This window comes from Canis lupus, chromosome 7, assembly GCF_003254725.2.
Source record: "Canis lupus dingo isolate Sandy chromosome 7, ASM325472v2, whole genome shotgun sequence".
Lineage (NCBI taxonomy): Eukaryota > Metazoa > Chordata > Mammalia > Carnivora > Canidae > Canis > Canis lupus.
The window spans coordinates 21984839-21997254 of record NC_064249.1 but is presented as its reverse complement, the minus strand read 5'-3'; the positions used below and the strand labels follow the sequence as shown (position 1 = coordinate 21997254).

Here is a 12416-nt window from a genome sequence, read left to right as displayed (position 1 = left end):
CTCTGGGCCCTCCACCTCCAAAGCCAGCAATGAACAGTCTCCCTGGTGTTAAGTCTCTCTCACACTCCAAGCTCTTTAGGAGGAGCACAGTCCCTTTTAAGGGTTCCACTGATTAGGTCGGACTTATCCAAGACACTCTCCTTCTCTTAGAGTCGACAGATTTGGGATCTTAATTAGATCTGCAAGATCCCTTTACAGCAGCACCTACATTAGTGTTTGCTTGAACACGGAGGAGGAGATGTGTGCACACCTGAGAATGGGGATCTTAGGGAGCATCTTTCATTCTGTCTAGCATAAGTGCACAGAGCAGGAGCAAACTGAAAAACAGAGGCTACCTCACGGGTACATCCTCTTGCAAAGGTTTTATCTTTCTCTGTACTCAGAAGCCCCAGAGGAGTGGGATCCATTCTGGAATCTTAAGGCAGATAATTATATGGTAGTTTCTTAATCTGAGAGTAGAGTTTGAAGAGAAGGGAGTGCTGGCCCATAAAACAATGACTCTGCATGTTAATGTGCTGTACAAAGGTACAGAGGCTGTGAACAGTGGTACCCCATGCTGGTTCCCTGTCTTTCTATTCTTAATAAGATCTCTGTGGAGAACATTCGCCCCAGAGGTACAAGTTAGGTGGGGGCTGGGTTTGCCTTTCCTCACAGCCCTATGTTCTCTGCAAACTCTGCTGCTTTTGCAGGAGGAATTGATTACTGAATAATGAATTATCATTCTTTTTCATTTTCCAATCCTCTCCTGAAATGTGCTGCTACTTTTCTATTTATTGAAGCTCAAAAATGGGAATAAAAAAAGGACATTCTTTCTTTCATCCAGCAGAGAAAAAATTACAGTCTTACCTAACAACCCTATCTCATTCTTGGGGATGATAGCAGTAATTGTTTTTAATTAATTCAATTTCTGGCTTCAGAGTAATTTCATTTCTTCCTTGACTGGACAATAATGTTTCCAATGAAGTGAAGCTTCACTGGAAAATACGAGGTGGGGCCCCTCTTACCAGACCAACTAAGTTCTTACCCTCTTGGAGGGGCATGAAGAGAGATCCTGGAAATAAGTATACCACTCAAAGAGAAGAGAACCATTCCTGTGTCAGAGACCAAAGGCACACTTGGAAGTCTTCATGAGGCCATGATGGAGAGCTGCCCTCCAATCACAGGTTGTGGAAATTCCATATGATATGAATTTATTCTCCTTAGAAGAAGGGCACTAACAGGGGAGCCACCATGAGAGAAGAGATCAGTGGATTAGGTCAGACAGCCATAGATGAGAAAGGGGTAATGTTTCCCATGGACATCTGGATGAGGAAGGCTAGAGTTCTCACCGGGCAGAGCTAGCAGAAAGAGCCTGAAGATGGCTTCATGAAAATTGACTTGTGATCTGAGTTCAGTCCTTACTACAAGGTGAATACTTGAGAGTAGGAAAAGGTTATCAATGGCTGATTATGTAAAGTGACTCCTTCAGAGGACCTTCTTCAAGGGCTAATTTCAAGTTGCAAAGCATCTGAAGCTCTATTACAGGAATTTCAGTGTGTGAGAGTGTACATGAAGGTGTGCAAGAATGTGAGGGTGGATGTGAGTGTGTGACAGTGTGTGATCATTGTGAGTGTGTGGAAATGTGTTAGAGTGTGTGAGGATGTAAGGGTGTAAAAGTGAATGTAAGTGTATGTATGGGTTTGTGAGAGTATGTGTGAGGGTGTGTGAGTATGCAAGTGTGTGAGGAGGTAAGAGATTATGTGTGAGTGTAAGTGAAAGTGTGTGTGGATTTGAGTATGTGAGGGCACATTTGAGGGTCAGTGTAAGAGATTTTGTGTGAGTGTGTGAATGTGTGTGTTAGAGTATATGGTTGTGACAGTGTGTATGAATATGTGTGTGTGTGTGGGGGGGGGAGTGAGGTTATGTGTGTGTGAGAGAGTATGGGGCTGGGAAGGACCATGACATCAGACAGGTTGCTGGAGTGACATTATATCTTTACCACCAATTATTGGTGAGAAGGGAAGGAGGGCGATAAGCAGCCTTGTGATAAGAGGGTTCCATGGGTTTGTGTGAAAGGAGCAGAGCCAAAAAAATGCCTGTCGTCCCAGAGATGGAAAGCAATGCACAGACCTTGGGTGTTAATATTCAGATAGAAGCTACAAGAATGTGACATTGAAGTCAGTTTGTAAAATCATTTCTTTTATACAGATAAACATCTGTTCAGACCCTATCGCTCATAGACCATAGGTTCTTCTTAATCCTTAGAGGGGATTAACCCAGTGGATGGTCAAAACCTATTTTTTAAAAGTTAACATGTGGTATCTAGATTTCTTGCTTTCTCTCATATTTATTCATCTCAAGTGTATCCCTCCTTTCCCTCACTCTGGAATTTTATAAAATCCCCAACTAAGGAGAAAGAACGGCTCAATCATTCAACAGACATTTCTTTTAGACTCTTCCTTTGGGTGGGATTCAGTTTTCTCCTTGGAATCTCCTAGTGAAACGTTTTTACCATTTATCTTATTCTCCTTCTGGCTCCCCAGCCACAATGTACGCTCCATGAGGGCAGAGTTTTGTCCACAGTCTTTGGCTGCTACATCTCCACTACTGTTAATAATGCCTAATGCATAGTAGATGATTTGGAAGTATCTGTTCAGTGTACAAGTAAATTTGATGAATGTCTAATAATGCTCTGGACCCACTGTTAAAGGCTAGAGAGAAGAAAATAAATGACACTTCTACTCTTTCTTTAGTTCCTTTAGGTTCCTTTAGTTTCTTTAGGTGGGTGTTAGAATCAGAGTTGTATGAAACTGTTTAGAGCACAGTTAATTAAGGACCAGAAATTCATGCATCTGATGTGGGAGCTTGCTGTATAGTGATGTGAGAAGAAAGCTGGTGCAGGGGTGCCCTGTATTGAGCTAAGTAGCAAGCAACTTATGGGAGGCATCACAGAGAGAGGGGTGTTTGAGTGGGTCTTTAGGAATGAGTTGAGTTTGCCAGGCATAAATGCTACTAGAATGTGCATGCACAAAGGAAGGGGCGCTCCAGGACAGGGCATGCACAGTATAAAGGTGCTGATGAATAAACAGTGTGGCATGCTCAGGACGGTTCAAAATCTAGCATGCCCCAAACTGTGACTATAGATCAAAGGATAGAAGAGATAAGGCCAGAATATCAGAACTGTGTGCCAGCTCAGGATTGGGGATTTTTGTCCTGGAGGATTCTGGAGGTCTTATTGTTTTCATTTTGTTTTTTTTCTTAAGATTTCAGGCAGATGGGCTCAAACTGGCAGTTATGGCAAAATGAAGGGGAGCTGAGAAGGGAAAAGACTAGAGGCAGAGGTGAGTTAGGAAGGTCCTGGATAGTTCTGGCAGGACAGTGGAAGAGAGAAGTGGGTGGATTCAACACTTAGAAATGATTTAGTTGGGGACTGGAGAAGGTAAGGGAGTGACAAGAGAGTGGGAGTCAGAAGGAAGCTGAGTTTCCAGCTTGAACAGTTGGGCGAAGAGTGGCACCATTAACCCAGAGAAGAGAGAAAATTGGAGTGAGGTTGAGAGGACATGATTTGAAATGAGTACACACTGTTGAGGGAACCACATGAGTCTTCAAGAAACAGTTCCTGTCTGCAGAGTCTGCAAATGCTTTAGGTCTGCTATCGCCTGCAGATCGAACTACCAGGAACATTATTTCATGCCTCAATCTTCATTTCCTGCCTCAACATCAATCTGCCTTCTCTCTGTGTTGCCAAATTTTTCCTTGTGTCCTGCTTTCCAAGCTTCGTTTTTCTCCCTGCCCATCTTGTGTACCCTTTCTATAAAGTCAACCCTAGTGCCACATTTTGTTGCCTCCAAACTAAACACAAGCACAGCCAAGGCGCGAAGGAGACACCCCAGCTGTTTGCTGACTTGAACAAGATGTAACTTAAAGATCCAAAAGAGAGAAAGCTCACCTGTAGTTTTTGTAGTGTCTAAAACTTTCTTAGCTTGATACCTGTTAAAGAAGTTTGGAAATACCAAAGATAAATAGAAATAAAAATCAAAGCAATGGTTTCTTCTGCTTATGGGAGACTATGCCCCTCTCCATGCTTAGTTTATTCACCTGACACTGTCATTGGAACCAGCCTTCCAGGCAAGCTGGTAGCTCCTGGTAGTTTAAAAAACTTTGTTAGGGATGGGGGCAGGTGAGATGGCATCACTCTCCCACTTCAGTCAGGGACCCCCAGAAAGGGAGGGTAACAGGGAAACTTTGAGACGGGGGTGGGAGGAATGGGGGGTGGGGGGAGAGTGGAGGAGGAGGCAGCTTCTCTGAAAGGTGGCCAAGCAGGCTCAGCTGTGACAGCAGGGCACAGGAGTCCTTCTGAAGTCACAGGAGGCTCCAACTGAGAGTGTGACTGTCTTTTCAGATGGTCCATTACTGGAGGATTACAATTTTAAAAATTAACTAGCCCCCTTATGAGAGGGACCAGATTGAAGACAATATGCTGCTTTGTTTCTCTAGTTCTCTCTCATTGCAAACAAGACTCTAAAAATGCTTTGCAGAACTAAACAATGAATTGTGCAGGAGAGCACAGTAAAGTCCAGATGAAGGAGAAGCCACTGTAGTAGTTTCCCAAAAAGCTACAGCAAGGGTGCTCATTGGCAGGACCTGAAGGCTAAAAGTCTTGCAGCAGGAGTCATGGAAGTGTGTAGAAAGACGAGGAAGAGAAATCTGAGGACTGAGAACACAGGTGCAGGGATCTGGTTACAAGGAGCACTGAGGCGGGGGGAGGCAAGAACCTCATCCTATGAGTTGTGAAGTATCCCTGTGAACAGGTCCCAGAAGAAGGTGGATTGGTGCCTGGAAGAGCCTGGAGGGCTTGCTTGCAGTCAGAGGTCAGGTCATTGTCTGGCACCCCTAGCCTTTCCTTCTGGCCTCTGGATCATTAGTGTCATAGAAATGAGCAGTGATCTCAGTCTTCTGACTCAGCCATCACAAAAGCAAATTGTAGGGGGCCCAGGCAGGCCATATAAGTAAGTGCATCCAGCCAGGTATAGAAGAAACCATCTGGATCTCACCATTGATGGAAACATGAATAAAGACAAATATTTTTGTACCATCAGGAAATTTGCAGTGTGAGAAGATGATAAAGGGCCACTTGCACTCAGTGTCAGTGTCAGAAGCCACTAGAGTGTGGTGGGAGAGGTGGCAAGCCAGATGGCTCATTCTAATGGTAGGGCCACACTTCCTACAACTCACTGGGGCTAAAGAAGACTGAATGCCTTATCGCTGCCATGGCTGATTTTTAAAAGAAGCTATACTAATTTTTACATGCTGTCTGTCAATTATTTTTAACTATTCAGAGTTTTAAAAGACACGACTGTATTCAACCTATATGTATTCTATTTAAAATCTCTGATCTGGTCTGATATTCTTTCATTTTAAATATGAGGCAATGGGAGGCACACAGAGAAGTGTCCTGCCCTCTGCTATACTGTAAGTTGGGGACAAGACTCCACCTGGAGCTAGCTTTCCCCATGTCTGGGCCTCCTCCAGCTCCCATTGTTCTACGCTGCTTCCATGGGTGCCTTCTCCTCCCCTATGAGAAGCTGTTTCAGCCTCTTCTGCTGCTGCCTGGCTGTCAGCAGTAGCACCCTTCTCAGGAAGCATTCTGTGCCCCATGCATATTTCACCTGCCAAAAGAAAATAAGCCAAGTACCTTATCCACTCCTTCAGGACCTGTAGTGCATGGAATGGTGGCCCTACAGATATGTTCGTGTCCTAATCCCTAGAACTAGTGAATGCTACAAATGCCATCTTACTCAGAAAAAGGATCTTTATAGATGTAATTAAGTTAAAGAAGCTGAGATGAGATCATTCTGGGTTATCCAGGTAGGCCCTAAACCTAATGACAAGTATCCTACCAAGGGGAAGGCAGAAGAAGATTACACAGACAGAAGAGGAGGAGAAAATGTGACCAAAGGGGCAGGGATTGGAGTGATGTGGCCATAAGTAAAAAAATGCCAGTAGCTACCAGAAGCTGGATGAGCGAAGAATGAATTTCCCCTAAGGCATCCGGAGGTAGCATGGCCCTGTCAACACCTTGTTTTTGGACTCTGGCCTCCAGAGCTGTGAGAGAATAAGTTGTGTTGTTTTAAACCACCTAGTCTATGGTAATTTGTTATAGCTGCCACAGGAAACTGATACAGGACCCTTCCTTCTGCTAGGGAGTTGGAATGTCCTGCGAGACCAATAACAGTAATGACTACCATCTGTTGAATGCTTCAGCTCCACCAGATTTACAGATTTTCCCAATCCTCATACCGCTCTTTAACATGGCATTATCTCCCCTCCTGTCCCCTTTCCCACTCATAACAGAAATAGGGAAACTGAGGCAGACACAGAGCTCTAAAGCAGTAGAGCCCAGATTTGAAGCCAATGCTCATTACTCTCACTACCACTGCGGGACTTGTTTCAATAAGCTCTTGTAACATAATAGTGAACTTCCATAACTCCAAGTGGACCCAATGGTGGGAGTTTCCACTGTTGCAACAGATCAGTACAACTTTTTTTTTTTTTTTTTTACAATGGCCAACTTTCTTAGATTTAATATTTTAGACAATATTATGACAATATTGAAGAAACAGTTGTGTCTGGTGCCTAGATCTGTGGGAAAATACACATTACTTTCAGACACAGGTAATGCTAAATTGTATCATACGGTGAACCACCATGAGGAACAGCTCTGACTGTTCATACACTGATAACTTCATATTTTCAGGCCTTTGGGAACAACCACAACACAAATGCAAGTCAGGAGAAACTGACTTCACCCTAATACAGGAGAGGCAAACTGTAGGTTGACCAAAAATGGAATAGGGTTTACTAGAGAAAAGGCGAGGTATCTGGAAGTGTATGATGTTTAAGTAACTAGAAATATTATGAGGAGTAGATTATGATCCAAAGAATAAGACCTAACTGTGGATTTTAAATAGTAATCTTGAGTTCTTAGACAATTAAAGTTTATTTCTCTGAGCTTCAATTTAAAAATATGTAAAATGTAAGGGATAGAAATTATGTATATACATGTATATATATATATATGGAAGTATATAATAATATATATATATATATATATGGACCAGTATGTAGCCCATATTTGGTTTTTGGTAAATAAGTTATTTATTATCATTATGATTGTCGCCAATTTCCCTTGACTTGTTCCCTTTTACATTACACAAAATTTTATTTTATTTTTTAAAAATTTTATTTATTTATTTGAGAGAGAGAGAGAGCAAGACAGCAGAGGCAGGCAGAGGGAGAGGGAGAAGCAGACTCCCTACTGAGCAGAGAGCCTGATGTGGGGTTCAGTCCCAGGACCCTGAGATCATGACCTGAGCCGAAGGCAGACGCTTAATTGACTGAGCCACCCAGGTGCCCCTATTATAGAAAATTTTAACTCAAATATTCTGTAAGAGGATATCACAAAATATCCAATCACCAGTTTAATTTCTCTTTTATCATCATATATAAAAAACTGAAATTCCATACCAGAAATAAGCACCCTTTCAAATTATCCTTTAAAATAACTTGTTGCAAGTATACATAAATTCGCTACCTGTATAATATTCTTTCAATTGACTTAGAGATGTGAAGGCAGACTTGTTAGAGAGGAAAAAAATCTATAAAGGCTATACTCATTCATCCACCAGATATTTATAGAAGACTGTCTCCAGAATCAATGCAGAGTGCAATAATTGCCCTAATAGTTATGAGTAAAATGTTGTAGGATTATAAACAGAAAAATACAGTGAAGTTTGTTAATTAAAAAATTAAGCATAAATTCAAAACACTGAGAACTCCCTACTAATATAATGTAGGCTTGGAGGAGAGGGGAAATAAATAACGGGAAGGACAGCATAGTATAAGGAGAAGCTCTATGAAAGAGGTAGCTGTCTGGTGGAGTCTTAAAGGAAAAATCAGAGTTCGAATTGGGGGATGCAAGGTTTCTAGACCAAAAGATGGAGATCAAAAATTTCTTTGTGCCTGTGGGAAGCAGCAAACGGTCTGTTTTGATGGAGCAAAGAATATATAAAAATGAATATTTTATTTAACATTGGAAAGGTATATAATAGAGACCTTAAATATGACCTGAGCATTTCAAATCTTGTTATATAGTGGATGTCCTTAACATCCTTAGTAGAAGAGAGATGTGATCAGAAATGTGCACTTTGTAACTTAGGTATGTAGCCTGTGCTAGTGGGAATAGATTCAGAGACACCATTTAGGAGGCTAGGTGATAATCTAGGTGAGAGGAGAATCAATAATCAACTAGTGGGGAGGGAGTAGGATGGGAAGGGAATAAAAGACCAAGGGGAGTTAGCCAAAGAACAATTAACTGGTTGGATTGTGGTGGGCCAAGGAGGAAGGGGGTCAAAGATGACTCAGAATTTTAGATCTAAATGCCTAAGAAAATCTCATAGTAATCTGAATAAGGAACACAGAACAAAGGGCAGACTTTTCTGGAAGAAATGATATACCTAATTTGGGATGCATGGAGATAGCCACAATGCAAATGAAAAACAAAACAAAACAAAACAAAAAAACAAAATCTCTTTATTTGGAACAAATTTTGGTTCTGGAGATTGGGAAGCAGAGAGTCCTACCTGAGGTTCATAGTCTGGAGAAAGTTTCAGATTACTAAAGGAGAGCATAAAGAGAAAGAAAAGAGACAAGAATAGTCCCTTGAGGGCAGCATCTAATTTCATGGGGTTTGCAGTAAAATGGTATCCAGAGAAGAATAGTCTGAAAGGTAGAAAGAAAATAAAATTGTCCCCATATCTCTAGTGTGCTTGAAAATCAAGACGGTGCAGATATTTTATAGACTAAGATCTTAGAGAAAGCTGTGTTTTTTGCCAATATGGGTTGTCTGGAATGCCCACCCACCTCCATCTAGCCAATTCCAATTCATCCATGAGGCTCAGTGTAAATGTTGCCTCCTCTGTGAAGTCACCCTAAGCCATTTCCTAAGAAAAGATAGTCCTGGAGCAACCCTAGTGGCACAGCTGTTTAGCGCTACCTGCAGCCCGGGGTGTGATCCTGGAGACTCAGGATCGAGTCCCACGTCAGGCTCCCTGCATGGAGCCTGCTTCTCCCTCTGCCTGTGTCTCTGCCTCTCTCTCTGTCTCTCTGTCTCTCTGTCTCTCTCTCTCTGTGTCTCTCTCATGAATAAATAAAATCTTAAAAAAAAAAAAAGATAGTCCTGTTCTCGCACTTCTTATAGGAAGTCTCAGTTTACATTATCAGTCTCAGTCTCAGTGTTTCTAGTCATTTGGCCACATGGTAGACATTCTTTAAATGCCTGGTGGTGGGTGCCACAACTAGTATTGAAGGCGTAAGAGAAGGGGCTAGTTTTGCTTAGTAGGAATGATACTTTTCTTCTAAGACAGGACAGAAGGGAAGACCTCTAGGCTCAATATCTAGGATCTAGAGGCTTCTCAATGACTTCAAAAATTTTGGAGACCCAAAAATAAAAACAAAACAAAGAACACCTCCAAAATTTGAAAACAAAGGTGAAAGGCAGAAATAATATATGCTTAAATATCTACAAAAGTTGTTCTATCAAATAGCAGCCATAATTCAAATCAAGTCTTCTATAATTGTGAATAAATGTGGCTTAATGTGGGATATGGGTGCATGAAATACATACATAGTATATAAGCAACTTTAACTTGATTTTAGGTGATGCATCTAATAGTATGCATGCCCAGAACCTGGGAAGACCTTAAACGGTCCTGAGAGAAGATCATCAGAGCAATTTTGAAGTAGAGAGGAAGGAAGACCTATTTTATAGGTCTTCTATGCTGGCCACTTTATTTCACATACATCACTGAAATAAAGGTGAGAGGTTATGGTAAAGACAGAGAAACTAATCCTATAAAAATGTTCTCTTCCTTGAGCCTGGTCGTTACCTTCGATGATTCCTTGTTTCACTTGTAGCTGTGACTGACATGGAGGCATGTCTACCTTGACATTCAGGAACAGAGAACATCCATCTACTGTCCTAGCAATCTAGTGATCGCAATCCAACCCCCCCAAATAGGTATCTAATTGTAAAAAGTTCAAATTGTTAATAAACAGATGCAGGCAAAGCAAACTCTCAATATCCCACAAAGAATAATTACGATGGTTTTAGAAACAAGCTATGACTTTCCAGAAAAACTTGCTAAGCAACTTCTAGCCCTTGGCAAATCTATATACTTAGTTTTGTTGCCTTTATAAAATATATTAACAAAATAATAGCAATAAGACTGAAAAAATGCAATGCCTAGATGAAACCCTAAGGGGGTTTTCTGGAGTGAAGCAATTAGAGGAAGGTAAACAGTGCCTTTTTGCTGAAAAAAATTTTTTTCAGTGGAGTTTTTTTTATTAATTTCAGATTTAGAAATTATTAAAAATGGGACTACATGCACAAAATATAATCTCATTGATGAAAATGACAGCCTAAAATCCTATTTCAAACCCAATTTTCAATACATGGAAGTTGTTCCTGAGCATCTGAGACATATTAGGATATTCTTGTTAAAATTACCACAGTCTGTGGAGAAAATTAACTTTCTGAAGTATCCCATTGGTGCAGAAGTTATGGGCTTTTTAAAAATTAACATTCAATTTTCTAAAATATATTGCTGTGTTTTCCTAGTACTGTATCTTTAAATAAAATAGGCACCATCTCTATTAAATGTATATAAATGTAAACTATATACAGTTTTTAATATAACTATGGTATGATAATTTTATACTATATGTCTGACATTATAACAATCTCTCTACATATGCATCTTTCTCTCTGGTTATTTAAAATGAAACCGCTCACAGGTGTTCTATTAATGTGTCTGAGAAAAGAAAGGCAGAGGCAACTGCCTTCCCTGGCAATCAACCACTGCCACATTATTTTCAAATTTTCATCATGAAATTGCATTTATGTAAAGTAACCAAGGGGGAGAAGTGAGGGGAGGGGGGGAATATTACAAGAAACCAAAGTGAGGAGGCAATAATAAAGTCAGAACCCAATGATCATTTCAAGGGCAAATATCAGGGTAGACTTAACTTTTTAAATAATCAAGCATTATCTTAATGTCTTATGTGTTGTTCTGGATATAGAAATGTGGTTTGGAATATCTCCCTTCCCTGAAACTACACCAGAGAATCAAGAACGTACGTCAGCTTCCTCTAACTGCCATAGAGTTGGCAAAGGGGCAGGAGTCCTGTGGAGTGACAGGGAGAGTCAGGCTGGCAGTCCCTAATTGCTCTATTTGCGCTTTAATGGTTCTTTCTGCTGACTTCCATTTTGTAGAACTTCTATTCATGATCAACAGGCTTTTTGTATAAGATATTAACTGTGCTTTTAGAACTTATTTTTTTTTAAGATTTTGTTTATTCATGAGACACACACACACACACACACACACACACACACACACACGCGCGCGCGCACTCTCAGAGAGTGAGAGAGAGAGGCAGAGACACAGGCAGAGGGAGAAGCAGGCTCCATGCAGGGAGCCCTACAAGGGACTCTGCTGATCCCGGGTCTCCAGGATAACTCCCTGGGCTGAAGGTGGCGCTAAACCCCTGGACTGCCCACTTTTAGAACTTTTTAAAGTACTCAGAGTCTTGCATATTTGGGAAGAATTCCCTATGCAGAGACCAAGCTTTACATTAGCTGAGTGAATATGCATTTTAAGGATTACATGTTAATGAGACCAAGTAAAATTTGGTCATTTGAACAACTGACCAAGCATGCAAATGCTGGGACTTTATGTATAAAAGGAAATTCTTGATTGAGTCTTTGATTTATATAACTGAAGTAATTCTCTGTGTTTTGTTTTACTCTAAACATAAAACTCACCAGACCACGGAGGAGGGTCGCATGTCAATCAGTATGACAACACATTTTAAGCCTTCCTCTGCTCCAGTTGCACTTTCAGGTAATCTGGTTCCCTGCTCTGTGGTGGGAAGGGTGTGTCCAATGTTAGATCAATTGAGAATTCTTCCCCTGTGTTCAGATCAGGGAAAGACAGAGTCAGTCATCACTTTCCATAGTCTTCAATCCTGGAATATGCTCACTTAGCTCAGAGAAAAGGGTACAGAAGAGATATCAAAACAGTGAACAAGATAGGGTTAGAATAGGTTTTTGATCTAGGCCTTGTGGCTACCTAGGTGTAGAACACTAATCAACCATGTCCCACTCCAGCCCTCAAAAGACCCCAGGTAGAATGACCAGAGGAACTAGGCTGAGGGCCAAGGGAAAGAAATCTGGGTCAGATGGTAAAACCACTCCCTAAAGCTCAAAGGTGGCCAAGCTTATCAGGGTGGGTTTGGGAAACCATGCTTAAATTGGATGGAAAATATGAAAAGATAATTTTTCTTTGACAAAATAAATGGTCATTTTATATGGTTCA

At 41.0% G+C, this 12416-nt stretch overlaps 1 long non-coding RNA gene across 1 annotated transcript in view; it reads right to left on the bottom strand.

The window, feature by feature from the left end:
- The window catches only part of LOC112648555 (uncharacterized), a 48547-nt gene extending 36546 nt beyond the window's left edge, over positions 1 to 12001 (bottom strand). Inside the window, exon 1 of the long non-coding RNA XR_004817524.2 lies at positions 11864 to 12001. This is a non-coding gene — a long non-coding RNA (uncharacterized LOC112648555). The remainder of the gene's footprint in view (positions 1 to 11863) is intronic.
- Between the last annotated feature and the right edge of the window lie 415 nt (positions 12002 to 12416).